Source organism: Equus asinus, unplaced genomic scaffold, assembly GCF_041296235.1.
Source record: "Equus asinus isolate D_3611 breed Donkey unplaced genomic scaffold, EquAss-T2T_v2 contig_645, whole genome shotgun sequence".
NCBI classification, from domain to species: domain Eukaryota; kingdom Metazoa; phylum Chordata; class Mammalia; order Perissodactyla; family Equidae; genus Equus; species Equus asinus.
In genome coordinates, this window is record NW_027225344.1 from 284,195 (window position 1) to 309,055 (window position 24,861).

A 24,861-nucleotide genomic window follows, 5' to 3' on the forward strand; every position below is an offset into this window, starting at 1 on the left:
GAGGACAGGATATTGGACATCACTCATTCATAGAGTTGCCAGGAATCAGAGCTGACTCTACAGCACATAACAACAATAAATATATACTTCTGGTTTTTTGTGGGTTTTTATTGCTGAGGAAGATGAGCCCTGAGCTAATATCTATGTCAATCTTCCTCCATTTTATATGTGGATTGCTGCCACATCATGGCTGCCAATGAGTGGTGTAGGTCCGTGCCTGGGATCTGAACCATGAACTGGGCCGCCAAAGTAGAGCATGCAAACTTAACCACTATGCCATGGGGCTAGCCTCCTGCTTTTTAAAAAATTAAAAATTTTATTTTCACTTGATAATATATTTTCCAGATCTTTTCATTATCAACACATAGATCTCTCGCATTTTTGTTTTCATGGGTAAATATATCCTATTTCATGGAGGTACTATAAACTAGTTAACCTGTCACCTACTAATGAACATTTAGGTTATTTCCAGTTTTTTATAAATACAAAAATATCTTAATTTGTTCATAATATAAGACTGTTCACATATACACACATGCAGGTTTTCCTGGAAAATGTTTCTTTTTGGTCCACCTGGAATTTACTTTTGTTTAATGAATGAGGTAGGAGTCCAGACTTATTCTTCTAAGATGGCTAGTTGGTTGTTCTGATTCAAACATTAAGCAGACTATCTTTCCCCCGAGTTGACTGCTCCTACTGTCATGCACTGAATTCTCCTACTTGTTTGGGTGGACTGCCCAACTCTCTGCCTGCCCCACTGCTCTACCTCCACATCACTGACCTGCTCTGTGCTACTCTGATTTGGCCTAATTATCAAACTAATAACATACGATTTATTATCTGATGGGGTATTTCCTGGGGTCATTGAAAATGGGATTTCCTTGTGCTTGTTTATCTTATTGCTTTGGAAGATGGGTTTCATATTTCCACTATTTTTACCTCTACAGCTGACTGAGGTCTGTAGTGATCAGCAAATCAATAAACTCTATATTAGTGATCTTCTAGTTTCCACTAGTAATAATTATTAAACTGGCAGTTGATGTTTTATTATAAATATTTATTTTGGTAAAAATGCTAAGTTGTAATTCACTCGGGTTCCCCACTAAGACGTGTGTGCTAACAAAATAAAACAGCATGTTTGCTGTACAGATTCCCAAGTAAGGGCAGTTAATACAGTTATTGGATTATTCAAATAATGTACTGATTCTTGGGCACAGGTTAATCTGTATAAGAAATTTATTATACTTTTAGCCTCTTCCATTTTTGTTTTGATCACATTAACCAATATTAAAGACACTGATGATAATTAGAGAAAAGCTAAATTGCTCTTTCTCTCTAAACTAGTTTGGTACTATAGACATAGATTATAATTTAATAGAAAGTCACATGATTTAGAAAACTTATAATGTATGGTAATAACACCTTAAGTGGTATACATACCTATTAATCAAATTAAGGCATGAGTTACTTCTATTTTATAATTCAAAGGTAAGATCTTATGTAACATGTAGCTTTATAATTAGTTGAGTGAGCGCCCCAATAGAACTATATTTAAAAAACAAGTCCATCATGCATGTTCCCTAATACCTTCAATACTGTGATTTTGCTCTGAAATGTTACATATGATACATCTTTAACTCTACAATGAAGCTGCAAATTGAAAAACATCTTATAAGAAATCTCATACCTCTGTGGTTAGTTGTGTAGCTCTTGATGTGACATGAAGATTCTTATCGCCTTGTGTAGTAGGATTAACAAGGGCACCAGATGTTCGAGAGATCTTCAAAGTTTGATAGTTTTTCAACAGTTTTTCATTTTTCTCTTTCACTGATTTCAGGTCATGTTCCCATTCTTTGGTGATGGTCACATTTCTTTCCTCAAACTCTGTTGATTCATTCATTATAGCCTATTGAGTAGTAAAGACAACACTATAGCTTCTAAAATGAATTACGTATTAAAAAAACCACTATGGAAAATACTAGAGTTCTAGGACAAGGCATATGTTGAAATTCATTATTCAGAACATTCTAGAATAGTACTTTAAAAGAATGTGAACATTCTTTGTGGCTTGCACCAGTTCCTGACATTTCAGAAGACGCTGGATATTGATTATGAGAATAAAAGAAGAAAAAGGACTAGAGAGGATTCATATTGATCTGCAAGATGATAATCTCATTCTATTAGATCAGCACTGACATATGAAGAGGAATCTGAAGAACTGGTCAGGTTAAAATCATTATGTATGTTATGACATATATAATGTCATATATAAACATTAACTGACATCTAATAGCAGAGCATACCCAGTAAACTTAATAACAATCTATTTTCCTCTTTCATTTCAAACCTCAGTGTTTATAAGGAAAAAAATTTACTGACTTTTCGTAATCTGAAAATCTTCTATTTCCGTGCAGGGAGTAACAGCCAATCCATACCCTCATTACATCAAAGGCTGACTCACTCTGAAATTGCTTCTATCATCTTTTTACTTCCTATTCCTATGGGATGTACTTTTTGCTCTCATCATGAATGCCTTCTTGGCCTTACCTGTATCTTTCTTTGTGGCTTTATGGTAGTTCTGTGAGATGCGGATCCTAAATTAGTTGTTCTTGCTGGCACCCTGGACTCTCCTTGGTTCTGGACTACTGACCCCACACCACACCAAGTTATCAATTGCTATGCTCAGATGGTGGAAGAAGCCACATATCCATGCTGATCCACAGAGCAGAAATCTCTACTTTCTAACCACAAGTGAGCCCTCAATATTATGAGAAAAACACTGAATTATATGGAAATTATCTTATCCCAAACACTGGTTTTATGCTTTTCTTCATTGATTGTGGACCATTTTTTTTTATTTTAAAAGCTCATTTACTGTTTTGCTAGCTTGGGGTATTCGACAAATGGGATTCACTATCCACAGGAAAACCTTTTTTTAAAAATGTTATCTACATTTCAATGTGATTTAAGTATAGTTTCCAGATGAAATTAAAGTGTCAGGAAAGAACTACCCAAACAAATGAAATATAAAACCAGTCTTAGGAGCTATAATATTAATCTAGCTCCCTTTGCTCCAACTGCCTATATAACAAGCAACTTTCTGATTAATGACAATTTTACCAGGTGTATGAGGTAGAGATTACTTCAGAAAGCCGAATGAATCTTCTCATCAGTGGAAAGTAAAACAAATTAATAAAACTGATCTCAAGCAATATTGGTTCATATGAATCTGTCCACAAGGGCTGGTCACCTTGGGAACAATGATACAAACCACATGTTTGAACCTCACAGTTGAAGGATCAGCACGTATGATAGCAACAGCACCGAGGTGAGAAGCACAAGGCCTCACTAATTAGTGGACTAGAGCTGTCTTTGGCTTGACCACAGGTGCTGCCCACAGCCCTGAAACAGGCTAGCATCTCACCTTGTTTGAGGATACTTGGGGGAAAAGGCTCAGGTCTTATGGAAGCGAGAAAGGACAGAGGAAAATGGCAAGATTTGAGGTTTCACCAGTGGAAATGGATTGTTATACTGCAACATTTTATTATCTTCTTTACAAGTTGATATATTTAATTACCTTAAGGAAGCAAAATGTGTTAGAGGAAGAACACATTTACAGTCACTCTTTTTCAAATAAAAAAATAAAGAAGCATATACAAATAAATGAAAGAAAATATACTTAAAATTAAGTTGCTCTAAGTCTTTTTAAGAATGAGGCAGAAAAATTAAAGCAAACAAAAAAAAAGAATGAGCACAAAAAAAGTACTACTTACAATTATCTTTTTATTATAAAAGATATTCACTTCACAAATCCTATCATTTTCTTTCTGGATGCCATTTTTAAGCTTTTCTATATCAAAATGAGTATTCAACCACTCTTCCAAAAACTGGGTCATTTCTTTCCTATTACTCAGTACTTGTTGAAATTCCATCTTTACGCTGTGGAAGTCACATTCCGAAAAATCTTTGAGAATTTCCTGTGTGAAAAATAAGCATTGAATCTCCTGAATCTTAGGAAAGTTTTTATCTAAATATCAGACAAATATCATAAAAAGGGGAAAATAACCTTACTGAACTTTCACTTCTAATATTTTGAAGTAAACATAATTCTAATTTATCCTCATTATATTAGAAATATAATTCTAATTTAAATAATAAAATTTTGGCAGTATAGGCTATGTAACAGAGGCACATCTACAAATTCTGCCTTTTGGCATTTTTAAAACCTGTTCGAAACAATGAATCTGTGACAGTGTCTGAAGTGCTTCTGGATGCAGCTTTTCTGTGCATACAGCAGGCCTTGCATGCATACTGGGAACTGCAGGGGCCTCACACTGCTGGGTGAGAGCAGGACACTCCATGTGGGGTTGCTACAATACAAATGTCTGTGACTCCCAGTCACAGATCTAGGAAGTTTTAGAAGGCATTTGGAAACTTATTCTGGCCTTCCAAGAAATCCTACTTGCTGATATTAAGTCTACTTTTCTATATCTGTGTAGTTCTGAAAGGAGGCTAGTCTATGACTTGGCACTCTTTACATCTGGCCAGCTGTCATTCTGCAACCTATTTTTTTTCTCCCCAAAGCCCCAGTAGTACATAGTTGTATATCCTAGTTCTAGGTCCTTCTGGTTCTTCTCTGTGGGACACTGCCACAGCATGGCCTGATGAGCAGTGCCAGGTCCACACCTAGGATCTGAATCAGCGAACCCCATGCTGCCAAAGCAGAGCACAGGAACCCACTTGCTACGCCACCAGGCTGGCCCCTCTGCAAGCTGTTTTTAATTTCATAAATGAAAATGACTCTAAGCACATGAAGAGGTACCTTTCTATTTGATAAAAAGACTTAAAATCTAATTAAATCCATTTTAAATAAATCATACCTCAATATGTAGATCCATTTTCTGGCTCAACTGGAGGTCCCCTAATTCTCTGGATGGTACATCATCATCTTGTTGAAGATGCTGCATTTTACTTAGCAGTTCATTTTGCTTTTCCACTTCATCAATAAAAACCATTTCAAGTTTACTGATGGATTCATGTTGTTCTTCCTTTATCTTTGTAACATGGCTTAACACATACTTGCAGGAAAACATGAAACAAATTGGGAAATGAAACTTTTATCACGTTTAGAGGAAGTTCTAAACTCTCAAGACTAAGAGGTGGGGCGGCTTGTCTTGTTTGTCTCTATCCTCTGAGGAGTGAGGAAGAAGGGAAGAACCTCTCTCTATTCCCAAGTTTCTACTCTCAGCGTCTTCAGAGAGTGACTTCCAGACCTCTAGTTTCTTATTTCTGACTTCCTTCTGGAGCTACCTCAGGGATGTCCTACAGTTACCTCAGATTCAATATGTTTACAATGTAACATGATGCCTTTCCCTATAAACCCACCTTTTTCTATTGCCTCCTTTTGGTTAATTATATCACGCAGTTTTCCCAGTGAGATTCATTTCAACATCCTCTCCTGCCTATGTCAGCTGGGTGGCCAACGTGAGTGTGCCCTGCCTCAGGACTTACCTGTCAAGTGTGGCTTAAAGGGGACAAGAATTTGAATGCCCTGGTTCTATGGACCTCATGAATAAGTTCTGGATATCTGATTGTTAGGCTTTTGAAGACTATTAGAGCCTGAGGGGCAATCTACCTAGGTAGGGAAGATACCGCTTCCTACTTCCTCAACTTCCACCATTCCTTAACAATTTACAATCTGGCCTCTTTCCTAACCACTCAACTAAAACTGCTCTGACAAAGGTCACCAGTAAGCTCTATTGTCAACAATTGAGGGGATCTCTTCATTCATGTTCTGGCTGTCTGAAGCATCTGACACTCTTGACCACTTCATCTTTGACACACTCTCCACCACTGACTTGACCAATGGCACTTTTGCTCAGTTCTCTCTTATCTCTCTGACTTTTCCAACCTCAAACTCATGTGTTGCTCTCTTTTCTGCTACTGCCTCTTGAGAACTGATCTTTTCCAGAGTTCTCTTTTATCTTCACTCTATTATACTTCTGGGTGGCCTCATTCACACCTGTTGTACTATCTATCACCAAATGCTGATGGATCCCACATCTTTATCTGTGGTCCTGATTTTTCTCCTGACAAACCTCAGATTCACAACTAAAAGCCTACTTGGTTTCTCTTCCTGGATGTTCCATTATAGGTATTTCTATCTCAAAACATCTCAAATTAAACACCAGATCTCTCCTCCTGCCTCACCTGCCTTCTCCCTTTCGTTTTTTCTTTCTATCAGTTAATGGCACCACTATCCACAAACCCGGCTAAGCCCAAATCCTGGGGCTCAGTCTGAACTTCCCTCCCCTCCCTCCACTGTCAAGCACATGGACCTACTATTGTAAACTGCCAAATATTTCTTTAACTTCTTTCATCCTTTCCATCCCTATGAATCCTTCCCCCATAGTACTGTCACCCATCACATCTCATCAGGACAATTGTAACTGCCTCTTGTCTCTTCTCTCTGCCACCAGGCTTATCATCCCCTGCAGACTCATTTCTTCTTTGTCTGTAGTGAAGTCTCTACAATGGCAACCCGATCACATTACTGCCACCACTTAAAATAACTGTCCAGTGACCCCTCCTCATCTCTAAAATGAACTCTAAGCTTTACTGCTTGAGCCCAGCTTCCAGTCCAGTCTTGTCCAACTTGTTCTCCAGGACATTGTCCACTACTGCACTTCTCACCTGTTCAAATGTCTGCCTCACCCACTGGACTAGGAGAGATTTAGCGCTTGCTCATCTCTGTCTCCCCAGCACCCTGACACATTGTTAAGGCCAAAGGCAGAGCTCAGGTTTTGTTGAATGAGCAGGTCCTAGATGCACTGAGGATCCTGCACATGCTATTCTCAGACCCATGCCATCTTTAATTCAGTAGCAAATGTACTAATTAGCAAATACACCAACTCCCAAAGCAGGACTTAAATATACTGGTTTGTAACTGAAATTAATGGCAATATTTACAAAGATATTACTAAAACAGGTGGTACCTTGAGTTTCTTCATGACTCTGTGGAACTCCATGGAACATCTCTGGTTGGCAGTGAGAAGTTTCTGAATCTGTCTGGTTTGTGGATGTGGAAGTGAGAGGTTTGCTTTTACTCTAATTGAAAGCTCTCTTTGGGTTTCAATTTCCCTCTCCAAGTCAAGACAGAGTCCATTTAAGCACTCATAATGACTATCCATCTCTGTGTATCTCTTCAGAAGCTCCTAAAGGCAGTGAGAATTCATTCAATTTAATAATTCATTCTACTTTAACAATAAGTAGTCCTAGCTCTGGAATTGTAACAAAATTTATGCTTTAACACTTTCTATAGGGCAGAAATAAATTGAGACATTTGTGTATAAAAAACAAAAAGAAAATGTTATTGTCGATTTTGGATTATAGAAATAATTATAATCATTGTGGAAATTTAAGAAGTTTAAACTGTAGGGGAGGAAGATATTTCCTCTACACGCTCTAGGTCCTTCTGGCTGGACAGCAAATTAAATTCACATGAGACAGAATAACAGGAGAAAATTAAACAAAGCTTTATAACATGTATACATGGGAGAGACCCAGGAAAACTGAGCAACTCACCAAAATGGCGGAAGCTCTCACCTTAAATATCATCTTCAGCTAAAGACAAAGGAGGATGTTGTGGGTAGGGGGAGTCAGTATGGGAGGTTACCAGACAAGTACAGTAAACAAGAGTAAGGTTATTATGCAGATTTAAGTCCTTGCCTTCCGCATTGATAAGAGTTTCTAGAGGTAAGGTCATCCCCCTTCTTCCTGGTACAGAGAGGGAGACATCTTTACAGATGGAGATTTCCCTTACAAATGGAAATGTCTCTTACAAAGGGTAACTTCTACTTTTCAGAGTTTCTCTCATGTCTGCAGTTTTTGAAAGTAACCAGCCCAAAATAATCTTCATGCCAAAGAGATATATCTTGGGGTGGCCAATTCTAATCCTCTATAAAACAGCTATAACAAAGAAAACCAGAAACAACCATTGTTATCATTTTGATACATTTTCTTTTAGTCTTCTAAACATCCATGATTTGAATGAACATTTACAAAGTTGGAAGAGAAATTTGCATGAATTCAATCTAGTATGTATTGTAGCTCAAGGCTGAATGCTAGCTTCTGTTGACAATAGGTGGTGTGAGTGAGCAGATAAAACTGATGAGGATCAAGGATGCCTCAGGGAGAAAAGCCCAAGGCTTCCTGGCCTACATACCAATCTATATCATCCTCACAGAAGCATGGGACATCCTGACCTCATTCAATCTGATTCTTACCCAAAGTTATAAGACCACCTGATAACCAGACTCCACCTGCACTGATACTTTTTTTACCTAATTTTTCCTTTGTCTTGTAAAGAAGCAACTCACATACTTATGCCTTATAAATTTAGCCCTACCCTCAACCCATGTTTGCAGCTCTTCACTGCCCATAGGTCCTGTCCCCATGCTACTCCATGCTACTTCCTGAATAAAAGAGCACTACTGCCAGACCTTGAGAGTCCAAGAAATGTTTCTTTCGACTCCTCAGCTCACTGAGCCAGCATCAAAACGAGTGACAACAAATCACATGACCTACGTTCTATTATCTGCCTAGAATCTGAGATTTCTCACCTTTTATCAGAGTTAGAGTTCAGGTTCTAGCCCTGTCACTTCCTGACTGGGGAAATCCTTGAGCCATTCTCCCAACTACAAAATGAAGAGTACAATAATTTCCACAAAGTTTTCTAGGGAATTAAGTAAAATGTTAGATAATATCTAAATATAACCTATAAAATACATACAGACACTATAAATTAAAGGAAATAAAATTACATTTGTAGAAATGCTTCTATACCCAAGTTTTAAACTTAGACTTGGTTTCAAATCCTAATTTTACCAATTTACCAGCTGTGTGACCTTGGGCAATGACTAAACTTCCTCCTGGGCCTCAATTTCTTTGTTTATAAATGGAACAATAAACTCTGTCTCATGAGGTAAAGCACCCAGTCTAGTGCCTTGTGTATGGCAGACACCCATTAGGCCTAGGCCCAGCAGCTCAACTTTCTAGAGACCAGACAGGTGACAAGCTGGTCAGGGCACAGGTGGAAGAACACTTTACATTCAATCGGGTATTAACATATTTAGTTCAGGGTGCTAAACAATAGAGTAAGGGGCTTCTGACAATAATGAGCTCTCCTTTTAATAATTTAAGGAAAACCTAGATAGATGTTCATTAATCTGGGATGTTGGAGAGGGGATTCTTGCCTTTGGTCTTAGGAGGAATCACCTTATGGTTGGAGCAGCACTGTCTAGTCATTCATTTGTACTTTTAATAAATACATATTGAAGGCTGACTTCTGTCAGGACTGTGCTAAGTGATGCAGCCATAAACAACACACAGAAGTCTTTAGGGATCTTGTGTTCTAATAGGGGTGACAGTAAATCCTGTTGGCTTTACCCTCACTACATGTTCAGAATCCACACACTTCTCACTGCTTCCACTACTACCTCTCTGGGCCAAGCCATCACCATCTTCGCATGATTACTGAAATTAGTCTTTCAAATAGTCTTCCTGCTATCACTTAATTTTCAACACAACAATCAGAGCTATCCCTTTAAAATGTAAGTCAGACCATGTCTCTCTTGTGGTCAAAACTCTCCAGTGGATCCACATCTCGTTCAGAGTAAAACCCAAAGTCTTTTAAAAGCCCCACAGCCTGCTTCCTCCTGTTAACTCTGACCTCGTTTCTCATTAGCTTTCCCCCTTGTTGATGTTGCTGGAGCCCACTAGGCAGCTTCTGCTTCAGGAGCTCTGTCCTTGCTGTTCTCCCTGCCTGTTCTGCTCTCCACCAGATACCTGTATGTCTCAACCATTGACTCCTTTCAGGTATCTGCTGAAATACCACCTTTCCAGTGAAGCCTCAAAATCATAAACCCTACTGTTTTTTTTCAAAGATTGGCACCTGAGCTAACATCTGTTGCCAATCTTTTTTCTTCTTCTCCCCAAAGCCTCCCCAGTACATAATTGTATATTCTAGTTGTGAGTGCCTCTGGTTTTGCTATGTGGGATGCTGCCTCAGCGTGGCCTGACAAGCGGTGCCATGTCTGTGCCCAGGATCTGAACTGGGGAAACCCTGGGCTGCCGAAGCGGGAGCAGAAACTTAACCACTTGGCCCCAGGGCCGGCCCCAAACCCCACTGTTTTGTTTGTGTATGTATGCATGTATGCACACACATATCTGTACTAGATTATGAAGTTTAGAAGAATACTGAGCATTATCTATTCATTCCATAGAGGTGCCTGTGACTCCTCAGGCCTTTGGAAGGGCCCCAATATTTATTTGTAATTTGAACAGGGGCACTTACTTTTATCCTAAAGCACTTTTCTCTCAGGCTTTCTGTAAGGTGCTGTTTTCCATCACATAGCAACATTTTTTCATATTTTAATACCTCTTTGATGTTCTGTTGGTCCTGCTTGGATGGAAAGAAATAAACAAGGCTTCAGCTATAACTCCATTCATATATAATGTCTAATCATTTACTTTTTCAATTACACATTGTACATTATTTCAATAATGGAATCAAATATTATACTTGTAACACAAAAAAATGTAAAAAATGGTCAGAAAATGAATAATAGTATCATGAAGTCTTTTAGTGAGTAACCTCAACTCATTGGGGAAAAAAGTGGGAGAACCACATATTTTTTGGAGACAGAATCTGTTCCTGTAACGTTCATAGCTGCAAATTAGGTTTTAGATTTATCTCTGGTTCCTACTCTTCCAGATCTCTGCAGTAGAATAATTATTGCCAACTAAACATGCTAGCACGACTGTCTGTACTGTCCATGGTGCTCCAAGCTCCATTCATATATTCTTCCCAGCACCTTGGACCAGAAAATTCATACCCTGCCTACATTTTGTATTTCTGACTACAAGTACAAAACAAAACATTTTCTCCCATTTGTTTATCTTATTTACTGCAGTACCCAGAAGACTAATTGTTCAATGAATATTTGTTGAATGAATTAAATCTCTTTATAAATTTAGTTAGGGTCCACATAAATATGATTCCCAAGTGTCTGATGTTTCTATTGAGATTGCAAATGATACTGTTTTCCACTTTATTCTTTCTTCACTATTGAAATATGAGAATGAAAAAGATTTTTATAGATTTCATAAACTTTCTTATTGATCTGAAGTTTACATTACTTTTTAGAGGATTCAGTTCAATTTCTTTTTTTGTATTCATCTTGCCTTCTTCCCTTCTAATGTCACTAACAAGAGCCCACGTCTAACCCTATCAGGTAGAGATAGAGAGATGGGCTATTTAATCTTTTGTAAATCGAATCCTTCAACTATTTCTCCATTGAGAATAATGCTATTTCTTGGTTTAAAAACTCTTTTAAAATTTCATTAAAGAAAATAGTCTGCTTATTTAACAAATTTTTTCTTAAAAATAAAGAATTAAAATGGTATTTTCTGAAATAGATTTTAGCTTCTTTTAAAACTGTACTTGCCTGTTTGTGTGAAAAGTTATAGTAATAGTTTTCCCATTATCCTCCGTTTGTAGAAATTTCCCGGAAAAAAAAAGTAAAAACATTGCTACCCTTTTCAAAAAAGCTTGTTTCTTATAAATAGTTACTAGATAGGGGTAGATTCTGAACTCGCTCTAGCTATCATTTTTCTTAAGGTTTCTCTGAATTGGTCTCTTTCCATTTTTGAGAGACTTTTATGCTCCTTAGCTCATCTCTCTCCTCAGCTACAATTCTTATTTCTTCAAGGCTTTCATAAAGTTTCTTAGTCAAGTGTAAGTTATCCATTTCCACATTTTGCATAGATAAATTTTGGGCCTCAAACTGCTTCTTCAATCCTTCCGTTTCATTCATTTTTTAATGAGTTTTACTGACATCTTCTTTCACTTTAAGAAGTTGAAGCTCTTTTTTCTGAAGTTCTCGGATCTTGAGATAATTATAAAACAAGTTAGAATGCAAACAGAACTCCTTCAAGGACGGAAAATAGTCTATTTGTTACATACAAGCACATATCTATGTCTATATATCTATTTCTATCTCCTTGCTGAGTCTACAAATAATTTTGGACACAACTACTCCCAAAAGAATAAAACAACAATACCTTTTCCTGTAATTCATCTTTTGCCTTATTTAAATCCTTTTGAATATTTGAAATCTGGGTTGTCTTTTCTGAAACTCTCTCTCTGAATTTATCAATAGTTTCCTGGTGTTCTTTCAAATGCATACGAGCAATTTTCAGTTCTTGTTGTGTTTCCAGATCCTTTATTATTAGAAGAAATTGAGAAATATGATAATATAAAGGCACATTATCTTTTCTTAATGATGAACTAGTTAAAGTAAAAAAATGCATTCTCACAGTTAAAAACCACCAACACACCACCCCCAAATCAGAACAGTATGGAAGGATAGAGAGTACAGACCCTGTCCCTCACCTCGCCCATCCTAGTCCTGCTCCTTGTTGAACTGGCTGCTTGCTCTTCTCCTTTCAGACCCCTTGGACACCCTTCTAGATCAACGTCACAGAAAAAGTGTCCCATTCTTATGCTTAGTGTTCCCTTATACAGACAAACCCCACTTAGCCAGTGCCTTATGGCGGACACTTGGATTGCTTTTAGCTTTTGTTTACCACAAACAATGCTGCAGTGAATGCTGTTGTATTTCTGCCCAAATGTGTGAATGTATTGGTTGGATAAATTCCTAGGAATGGAATTGCTGTAACAAACGTATATGCTGATAAATTTTTAATAAGATATTGTCAAACTGTCTCCCTAAAAGGCTCTAACATTTACTTTTTCACCAACAGTATCATTTATTTAAAAGAGAAGGAAGCTTCTTGTATTAAAAATATGTGTGCTGGACAGGAAGAAAGAGTATAACTCACTCTAGCTATGGTTTCTTGTAGGTTTGCCTTCAGTTGGTCTCTCTCCAGTTTGAGTGCCTCTTCCACTTTTCTTAGATTATCTCTTTCTTTCATTACAGATTTCATTTCTTCAAGATTTTCATGAAGTTTCTGAGCCAAGTTTAAGTTTTCCGTTTCTATTTTATCCAGAGTTAAACTTTGGGCCTTGAATTGTTTCTTCAATCGCTCTATCTCGGACATTTTTTTCTGTGTCTCACTGACATCTTCTTTTAACTTAAAAAGCTGATGTTCATTTGCCTTAAGTTCTTGGATCTTATCAAGATAATCATAAAATAACATGTCAGGATACAGATGGTTTTTAAGACAAGTATAAAGAATAGTTTCTAAATTGATTAAGACAATAGGCTTCTAATGTCACTCATTAATATTCTGCATAATTCCACACAGAAGTTATTTTCTTTTGAGATTATATACGTAAGTGTATATATATATACACACAAGTGTGTACATATGTACATATACACACAAGTGTACATATAGATACATATATATACTTGTGCATATATACACATGTATATAGATGCACTCATGTACATATACACATAAGTGCACTAATCTTAAGTGTATAGCTCAATTATTCTTGACATATGTTTACATCTATGTAATAACAACCCAGATTAAAATATAGAACATTTCTAGCACCCCAAAAAGTTCCTGTGTGCCCCCTTACTACAGCCAACCACTATCATGACCTTGGTCATCTTAGGTGACTTTGCCTATTTTTGAACTTATAAACCACAAGGTGTAAATCCATTCTCCCAGTGAAAGGCATCTGAGTTGTTTTCAGTTTTTCACTATTATGATTAGAGCTGCTATGAACATTCTTGTACATATCTTTATGTGGAAGTATGCGTTCTTTTCTCTCAGGTACATACCTATAATCGCTGGGCCACAGGCATGTACATGTTCAGTGTCAGTAAACACTGCCAACGTGTCTTCCAATGTGGCTAAACTATTTCATATCCCCAGAGGATTATAGGCACAAATAAGTCAGACAGCCAATCAAATAACCCTCCCCTCCCCCCATACCTTTTCTTGTAATTTAGTGTTTGAATTTTCTAAATCCATCTGCATATTTGATATTTCATCTGTCTTCTCAGAAACAATCCCTCTGAGTTTATCAATAATTTCCTGGTGCTCCTTCAGATGCATGTGAGCAATTCTTAGTTCCTCTTGTTTTTCCAGATTCTTCATCATTAGAGAAATTTTGAGAACAGTGACATATCTTAATGTTAAAATGTTAGTATTTTTTTAATGAAAATAACATATTTTCTTAGTAAAAATAATAAAACTATTACTTCTTACTCTGTATTTTTGTTGTTAGAAAGTGATAAGCTTTTCCTCCCTGTCCCCACCTCCCACAGCCTGCTTCCACTTTCCAGAGGCAAACATGTTATATGTGCACTATTCTACAGCTTGCTTTTCCTCCTAAGAGTCATTCTGGGCTTTCCATATTAGGACGGTCAAATCTATTCCATTTTTTTATTAGGTGTTGCATAGTATTCTGACATATTGCTCTTGTTTACCCAGTTTCCTTCTGATGGACATTCAGATTGTATCCCATTTTTTATTACAAATTGCTACAATGAACAACACTGTGGTGTATATATGTGTATGTATATATATATATATTTCTTTATCTTAACAATTGATTAAGTATACATGTAGGATAAAGTCTATGAAGAAAATATTGCTTACAGAATTTACAATTTTCAAGAACAATACCAAGTTACGTGCCTAAAAGTTTCTATCAGTTCACTCACACCAGCAGCACCATCATGTGAAAGCAGGGCTCACTGCTGTCAGCAAAGCCCACGCTTCCTCACGAGGGAGGGAAGGAGTATCGCTTACTGTAGCTTCCGTCTCTCGCAGGCTTTCCCTGAGCTGCTCTCGCTCCGTTCTGAGGGTTTCCTCCACTCTTCTGAGGCCATCTCTTTCCTTAGCAACAAGTTTTATTTCTTCAAGGTTCTCAAGATGTTTCTGAGTCAATTTGAACTTCTCTGTTTCTATAGTTTCCAGAGTTGAATTCTGGGCCTCTAATTGCTTCTTCAATTGCTCTGTTTGATGCATATTTTCCTTGAGATCATTTTTTGCCTTAAGAAGTTGATGTTCTTTCTCCTGAAGTTCTTGGATCTTGAGATAAGCATACAATAAATTATGATATAGATAGATTTGATAAAAAGCTAAATAATAGTTTCTAAATTAATAGGCAAATCTTTACTTGTCTCCAATTTTAGGCTAACTCATATCTTGTTTCTTTACACAAAAGACCTGATTCAAACTCTCAGCTACTCAGATAACAACTTTAAAAAAATACCTGTGCTTTTAAGGCAGTATTTGTGTTTTCTAAATGTATTTGCATATTTAATATTTCATCTGTCTTCTCTGAAACAACTTCTCTGAGTTTATCAATAGTTTCTTGGTGTTCTTTCAGATGCATGTGAGCAATTTTGAGTTCTTCTTTTGTTTCCAGACCCTTTATTAGCATGTGAAGTTTAAAGAATATTTTAACAACATCATCTCAACACTGCCCCCCTTCCCAATTGGCTCAGTTTTAAGGAAACACAACAGATGAAGAAAAGGGTCTAACTGACCTTAACTTCAATTCTTCTTATGTATTCTTTAAGTTTCTCTCTCTCTACTTCAAAGGACTCTTGTAATTTCTGTAGATCATTTCTTTCTTTGGTTATGGATTTTATGTCCTCATAATTTTCACGGAGTTTCTGAGCCAACTCTAGCCTCTCCATTTTCATACGTTCCAACGTTAATTCTCGGTTCCTTAATTCATTCTTTATATTCTCCACGTCATTCATCTTTTCCTGCATCTTACTCATCTCTTCTTGTACACTAAGAAGTTGTTGCTGTTTTTCTTGGAGTTGTTGGCTCTTAAGAAATAAAGTTTTTATTATTACCATTTTGCCATATTATCTTAAAATTCTTATGTAAAATGTACTTTGCCAAACTGAGAGAATCATTATCACAGCCCTGCACACTACCCTAGTGGAAACAGACAAGCAGCACTGAAAGTAAAGCAGCTTCTAGGCATAGTGTCTGTACTGGGCTGAAGAGGGTCCCACCCAAAATTCAAGTCTACCCAGAACCTCAATGTGATCCGATTTGGAAAGAGGGTTTTTGCAGATGTAATTAGTTAAGGATTGAGAAGATACCCTACTGGACTAGGGTTGGGCCCTAAATCCAATGAGAATGTCCTCATAAGAGACGGGAAAGGACGCACAGAGACACAGAGAAGATCCTGTGAAGATGGAGACAGAGATTGAAGTGATGCAGCTACAGAACAAGGACTATCGAGGACAGCGGGAGCCACGGATAGCACAAGGCAAGGAAGGACTCTTCTCTAGAGCCTTCAGAAGAAGCATGGTCCTCCGACACCATGATTTTGGAATTCGAGAATCTAGAAATGTGACAGAATAAATTTCCATTGTTTTTATGCCAGCAAGTTTATGATAATTTGACACAGAAGTCCTAAGAAACTAACATAGTGTCACTTGGTTAATCAAGGAGGCAAAGTAAAAATGCGAAAAATTTAAAAAGAAAAGAGACTGACTAAATATATAGATGTACCTGGCAAATAAACTGTAATTCCTCATCTCTTAAAACCTTTTTGGATAATTTATTTTTAGTTCCAATAAGGTCTTTAGGGGATGGCCCACACAAACACTGAGGCATTAACTTTTACATAAGCCTATTGATATCACCTCTTTGGGAGGAGTATGAAATAGACAGGAGGTTTTAGTAAATTCAATTAGGTTATAGTGAAAGGGATGAGAATTAAGAGAACATATATTAGGAAAAAAACATTCCACAGAAGCACAATGGAAACACTACGCTATTTATAATGCATGTAGCACTGTTCTTAGGATAAACAGAAAGATATCAGTGGGTCCATTTTAGAATTACTAGAGCAGTACAATTGTTCTAACAGTCTTAGCTCTTACACAATTATATTACAACAGCACCTTACTTCTAAAAAAGAAATAATTCAGGAACTTGCAAACATCTAAGAGATGGTAATAGTGACAAATCTTAGAGTTTAGAGAATGACTAATATAGCTCTATATAAGGGCAGGAGCTTTGTTTTACTGACTAATGTATATCAAGTGCCCAGAACAGTGCCTGGCCCACGGTAATGCTCAATAAATATTTGATGAATGAATGAATACATCATGAGTAGTTTAGATGAACCAAGGCCCCCTCTCATTGAAAGACTCTAGGATAATATAATACACACAAAAGAGGTTAGCTAAGATCCTAGTGTGAGTTCAAACTGTCCAAAATATTAGCATTGAGAGCTGTTCATTTGGGAGGTACATTCTATTTCTGGAATTTAGGTCTATTAGAACCAAAATTTATCACCAAAAAAAAAAAGTTTAGTCAGGAAATATGGCCAGGAAGATAACTTTAAAAATTCACCTTTTCCTTTAGCTTTTCTTCAACTTCTGCCAGTTTCTCACAGGTCCTAGAAAGCTCTTTCTCTTTCTTTATGGTACAGTTCTTTTCTTGTGCAACTATCTCTTGTTGCTTTTTAAGTTCACCTCTAAGAATTCTTAATTCTTCCTGGTTTTCAATGGTCTAGAATTTTTAAAAAGTTGAGATTAAATGACACTAGCTTACATTTAGGAAATCAGGTAAAAATCAGCATTTACCTCAGCCTGAAAATGGAGAAATCATGGCAAACTATATTGGAAAAGACTAACTTAAAAAGAAAGTGAGTCTATTTTGATCATGTAAATGCCAAGAATCTGCTTTCTTATGCTGTTTCTTTATTGCTCAACTTACATTCCTACCACGAGAATTAGAACTGGATTTAGTATTCCATCATAAGAGGTTTGCTTGTTTTCTACCCTGAAGCCAAAAGAGACTGTTTCTAAGCTTTCATCGATAGACGATGAGACTGCAGGTTATAGGCTTTTCATATGCTGGGATGGCTTTGATTTTGAGCAAGCTCAAAACAGCAGCCGTCCTTTGCTAGCATGAATTGGACTAATCTTAGTTATTATGCTTAAAGAGTGACATTCTCAAGTATCAAGACCAAAAAACATTACAAGACAGATACCGAGAAGAAAATACAACTTTTGTCTGTACTCTTATTTACATTCAGCTCTTTGACCAAACAGACAATCCTAAGAAACATGGAAAATTACACAAAAGGTCAGGGTCTACTGTGATCCATAGCAAACTTCTGAAAATATTAATTTCAATCTATTACACATTAGATTGCCCCCACATATAGAAACAAAAACTAAAGTAGGTTTGAAAATATTGGCAAACATTAACAACAATTAAACATGAAATTTAAGAAAAATTACAACAGCATAAATAAAATAGAAACACTTAGGAACCAATTAACAAAATATGTCCAAGATCTGTACATTGAAATCTATACAACACATCACTGAGAGAACAGTTTATAGAAAGATACACAATAAGCACATAAAAAGATGCTCAACATCTTTAGTCATTAGGGAAAGGCAAATCAAAACAAGGTTACACCCAATAGAAATGGCTAAAATTAAAAACACCAATAATATGAAGTGTTGGTGGGGATGTGGAGCCATCAGAATTCTCTTAATGTGCTGATGAGAATGTAAAACGGTGCAACTATACTTTGGAAATCAGCCTAGTAAATTCTTACCAAGCTAAACATACATCTCCCTATGACCCAGCTATTTCACTTAGATCCATACTCTAGAGAAATAAAAAATATATGTTCATAAAAACATTTGTATGAGAATGTTTATAGCAGCTTTATTCAAAATACCCAAATAGTAGAGATAACTCAAATTTCCATCAATATAGGAGAAAGGCTAAACAAATTGTGGCCTATTCATACACCGGAAGACTACCAAGCAGTAAAAAGGAGTGTAGAAAGAAGTGAGACAAAAGAGCACATGCAGTGTGATTCTATTTGTGTGAAGTTCTAGAAGAGACAGTGAGCTGAGGTGGAAAACATCAGGACAGTGACTATGTGGGGCAGAGGATGAGATCAGGATTGCCTGGGTGGAGGTGGGAGGGAACTTGCTGGGGTGGAGAGAACACAAGTAGAGACATTTGTCAAAAGTCATCACACTGGACACTCACATCAGATACATTTATTGCATGTAAATTATACCTCAATAAAGTTGTAAAAATCTAAAACATACAAAGACAAAAACACATTGCTGAATCTCACCATTCCAATACTGTCCCTCAGGTCAGTCTTCAGTTGCTCCTTTTCTGCAGTAACCCTCTCTAACATTTGTCGCAGTGCTGTTTTCTCCTGTATTAAAGAAAATATCTTTCTCTGTTGTTCAGTTAGCTCATTATCAACATCTGCAATCAGCACTTGGGTTTTTTTGGCTTCCAAACTCTGCTTTTTATCTATGCCAACCATCTAAAATATTAATACATTAGAGAAGAATTTCTTAGTAACAGTTTTAATAATAAAAATAGCCAAACTTCTATTACTTATTATGTACCAGGCACTATTTTCACACAGTGACACATTTAATCTTCCCCATAACCTTACAAGGTAGGCACTATTACTATCTCCGTTTGACAGGCAAGGAAACTGAATCCCAGAGAGGGTAGGTCACTTGCCCAAGGTCACTCAGAGAAGTTATCAGACTTTGAATCCAAGTGGTCTGGTTCCAGAGCTCGTGCTCTTGTGCCTGTTCACTGGTAAGAGCTATGTGGACAGCTATAGATAATTCACAACTATCTTCATGTACGATGGGTTAACCTGGCTTTATGAAGGAGTAAGCCAGCTTAAACTCTCCCTCTTTATTTCTTTCCTTCAAAAGCTGGAAACCATAACTTATGCCCTACTACTAACAAATCTTTATTTTCAGAGTTTTATTATAGATAAGAGGGCAAAAGAGTTTTGTTAGAAACATATTTCATATTATAGTAGCATAATTCACCTTTTCATATTTTTCATATACTGCTTAAGAAAAGCATGTTATATAAATCCATTTATCCATAAATAAGTCTTAACCAAAGGTAACCTGATACATGGACTCCTTGGTAAAAGGAGACAAAGATTGATGTTACCAGTATGAAATTAGGGTATCACCATATAATCCTATACTAGCCCAGTAAAAACACTCAGCTGAATATTGGTCACAGATGTTTAAAAAGTTTTTATAATAATCTATATTTAATTAGAAAAAAAAGAAAAAGAAAAAAAATCATCCAATGACACCAACTTCACACAACCACTATTAGAATTTGGGAATATTTCCTTCCAGAGTTTCTTCTATTAAAAGAATTTTTTTAACATTGCAATTATGACTACTTTACATATAAGATCCTTTTTAGTTTTTCTTTCCCACTTAGATTAGATGATATGCATTTTCCCATGCTGTTACATAATCTCCAAATTATAATTTTTAGTAGTTGCTCAATTCTCTAGAGTGGATACAGACAAACCATATTTCATTTGGTTAGCCCCTTCTTTTTGGCAATCTGCATGAGCTTCTACAAGGATGAGCAGAGAGCTAACTACAACTACAGGAGAAATTAAGGCAGGAACACAGAGTCTTTGGGATTAGTCAGTCAGCTACTATAATTCAGAATCTTGCATCTTTACTCCTAAATATGGAAATGTACACAAAACAAAGCAGATTGAGACAAAGTGCAAAACTGAACTCAGCCTAGAAAGTATTCCAGCTACCATGGTTATGAGCAAATCTAATAGGTCTAATTATTAAATAAGGAAAAAAATTGTGTCCTTTATATGAGAATAAGCCTACTAATCACAAAGTTTAAAATTTCTGTTGAGACACACTAGAGAAACTCATTTCCAGAGAGAGACACATCAAGCAGGATTGAAAACGGGCACTCCTAGAGGCTTCATGATAGACCTACTAGGCTATCATAGGCTGCCCTCTGGTGCTCTGATAAACAGGTTTATCTGGAAATCCCTAGACCCACTGCTTTATCCTCATGGGTGATTCCAGCATGAACACGATTTCACAAGACCAAGCTCACCTCAGCATTGCATCCCAGATTTCAGAAACCCTGATGAACAGAATGGCCCAGGAGAATTTCCAGTTAGACCCTTTTATCAACACAGATGATTCCAGCATGAACTTAATACCACAGACTGGCTGGTCCGGTGAGTGTAACTCTCCTTTTCCCTCACTCCGCCTCTACTGCTCCTTCTCATGGGGCCCTGTGACTGCATTTTGCATTTGTTTAAAAGCGGCTACTGACTGTGCATTTATTTTCAAAAAACTATTGAAAAACCTTTCCCCTTATAAAAGTGGAAGTCATAAATTTTAAATCAAGGTCAAGTGCCTTTGGCCCATAGTTGACCCAAAATATAGATAAACTGAGAATACAAGATACAGAGCAAGTGAAAATGCTTTCTAGGAAAGAATGACTGAAGCATAGGGAGAGAGGAAGAGAAAGCTCCTTTTCCAAGGCAGGAATATTGTACCCCAGAGTAAATGGGAAAAAAGAAGCTCATTATATAGAGTAATAGTATATAAAGGTATATAGAGGTTTCTTTACATAAGTTGGATCTTACTGAATTGTTCTTTAGTATGTATCTGTTTTTATTTAATAATGTATCCTGGAAATTTTCCAATTGTAGATAATGTCTACTTTAAAGAAATTCCATGACTATACAAAACTCTATTACATTTCTATACATTAACAATAAACAATTAAAAAAGGAAATAGAGAAAACAATCCATTTACAAAAGCATCAAAAAGAATAAAATATTAAGGAATAAACTTAACCAAGATGGCAAAGGCTTGTACAATGAAAACTACAAAATGTATCTGAAATACATTAAAGACACAAATAAATGGAAAGACGTCTCATGTTCACAGATTGGAAGACTTAATATTGTTAAGAAGTCAATGCTACCCAAAGCGATCTACAAATTTAATGCAATCCCTATAAAATCCTAATAGTGTTTTGCAGAAATAGAAAAATCCACCCTGAAATTCATATGGAATCTCAAGGGACTCCAAACAGGCAAAACAATCTTGAAAAAAGAACAGAGCTGAGGGTCTCACACACCCTGATTTCAAAACTTACTACAAAGTTATAGTAATCAAAACAGCTCAGTACTGGCATAAAGACAGATATATAGACCAATGAAATAGAAAACAGAGCCCAGAAATAAACCTTTGCATATGGTCAAATGATCTTTAACAAGGATGTCAAGACCATTCAATCATAAAGGATGGTATCTTCAACAAATGGTGTTGGGAAAACTGGATATCTCATGCAGAAGAAAGAAGTTGGGCCCTTACTTTACATCATATAAAAAAGTTAACTCAAAGTAGATCAAAGACCTAACCATAAGAACTAAAACTGTAAGATGCTTAGAAGAAAACATGGGAGAAAAACTTCATAAAGTGGATCTTGCCAATGATTTCTTGGATATGACACCAAAAGCACAGACAACAAAAGCAAAAAGAGATAAACTGGACTACATAAAAACTACAAATTTCTGTGCACCAAAGGACACAATCAACAGAGTGAAAAGGCAACCTAGGAATGGGAGAAAATATATGCAAGTCACACAATTGATAAAGGGTTAATATCCAGACTATATAAAGAATGTCTAAAATTCAACAACAAAAACCAAACAATCCAATTTAAAAATGAGTAAAGACTTGAACAGACATTTCTGTAAAGATATACAAATAGCCTACAAGCACATGAAAAGATGCTCAACATTACTAGTCATTAGGGAAATGCAAATAAAAACCACAATGAGATATCATCTCACACTTATTAGGATAGCTACTGTGAAAAAAGGAGAAAATAATACGTGTTGGTGAGAACTTGGAGAAATTGGAACCCTTATGCACTGCTGGTGGGAATGTAAAATGGTACAGCCATGATGGAAAACAGTATGACAGTTCCTCAAAAGATAAAAAACATGATCCAGTAAATCTGACATCCAAAAGAATTGAAAGCAGGGACTCAGAGAGATATTTGTACACCATGTTCATAGCAGCATTATTCCCAACAGCAAAAAGGTGAAAGCAATCTTCACTGCCCATTAATGGGTGAATGGTTAAACAAAATGTAGTATATACATACAATGGAATATTATTCAGCCCTAAAAAGGAAGGAATTTCTGATGTATGCTGCAACATAGAGGAACCTTGAGGACGCTATGCTAAATGAAATAAGCCAGTCAAAAAAAGACAACATACTGCATGATTCCGCTTATGTGAGGTACCTAGAGTAGCCAAATTAAGAGAGATAGAAAGTGGAAAAGTGGTTGCTAGGGGCTAGAGGAGGGAGGGAATGAGGAATTGTTTAGTGGGTATAGAGTTTCAGCTTCACAAGATAAAAAGAATTCTGGAGATTGGTGGCACAACAACGTGAACGTACCTAACACTACTGAACTGTTTGCTTAAAAATGATAAAGATGGTAAATTTTATGCTATGTATATTTTACCACAATTAAAGATACAAAACAAACAAAAATAAATTTATACGTATATATATATATATATATATGAATGACTACTACTCCAAGCTATGGATGTATGAAAGATTATTTCACCATTCTCCTATTGGTGAACGTTTTAAATTCCCAGTAGTAATTATTCTGGATTAAATAGTATTAAGTATAATAACAATGAAAAATAGTATAAAAAATTCTGACATATAAAAGGCATTTTTGAAAAGTAGAAATGCATTGTAAATAAATCAGTTATATAAAATTACAGGCAATCCCGTTATGGACTGAATTATGTCCTCCCAAAATCCACATGTTGAAGCTCTAAGCCCCAAAATGACTGTATTTGGAGAGAGGGCCTTTAAGGAGAGTAATTAGGGTTAAATGAGATCATATGGCTGGGGCCCTAACCCCATAGAACTGGTGTCCACTCCAGAAGCAGAAGAGAACCAGAGCTCTCTCGGCTCACACACAGAAGGGCCATGTGAGGAGAGGTGCCATCTGCATGATAGGAAGAGGGCTCACAAGAAACTGAATTTTCTAGCTCCTTAACCTTGGACCTCTAGCTTCTACAACTGGGAAAAAGTAAATTTCTGTTGTTTAAGCTACTTAGTCTATGATATTTTGTGATGGCAGACTAATATACCTCCCTTTTAAAAAATCATCATTAGCATCCTAGCCTTTCTTGTATATAATTAAATAACAAAGCAGCTCTTCTCCCCAGGTTTCAGGACAAAACGAACCATGCTGCCTAGAATAAGCTGAGATTTAAGCACAGCACAGCTCTAGAAACAGACATGAACACGACACACACATCGATAGTGAACTCTCAACTAGTACACAAAATCTGATATAAAACAAATATTTTACCCATAAGTAATAATAAGCACTCAATCTTTCTTACATTCTTAGAATTCAGAGGGGCTTTTAAAGATGTTTAAAATACACCAGGCCTCGGAAAATATCAGCTCAAAGTTTGAACTAACATTTTTGCCTTTTCCTTTTCCAACTGATTGTAAGCAGTTATATCTGAAGTTATTTCAAAGACACTAGGGCTAATCTTGTAAACTGTTGTTAGTTATTCACTGTGAATAATCAATAAGATTGAGGTCACCATTATGTACTTAAGTGTCTGAAGTTAAGGAGAAAGCTCACATATAGTATATGAAAACTCGAACAGAAATACCCTTTACCTTTTCCTGAAATTCATCCGAATTTTCTCCTATGTTTTCCTCTATACGCAAATTCCTGGAAGTTTCCTCAGAAATTTTCATTTTCAGTGTGTTAACTGTTTCTTGGTGTTGTTTTAAAGACTCAAGAGCATTTTGTAATTGTTCTTGGGTATCTATGTTCTTTGTCAGAGAAAGGGAACACAATTTCAATTAGAATAATGTGAAACAATTAAAATAACTTTATAGTTACTGCTTGATCATAAATAATAACTGATGGCTCCTGAACGTCTTGAAGAGGCTCTGAGTTTTCAGTT

At 36.4% G+C, this 24,861-nt stretch overlaps 1 pseudogene; it reads right to left on the reverse strand.

Annotated features, from left to right (window-relative positions):
• LOC139044161 (centromere-associated protein E-like) overlaps positions 1-24,861 on the reverse strand; it is an 80,049-nt pseudogene that overhangs the window by 15,299 nt on the left and 39,889 nt on the right.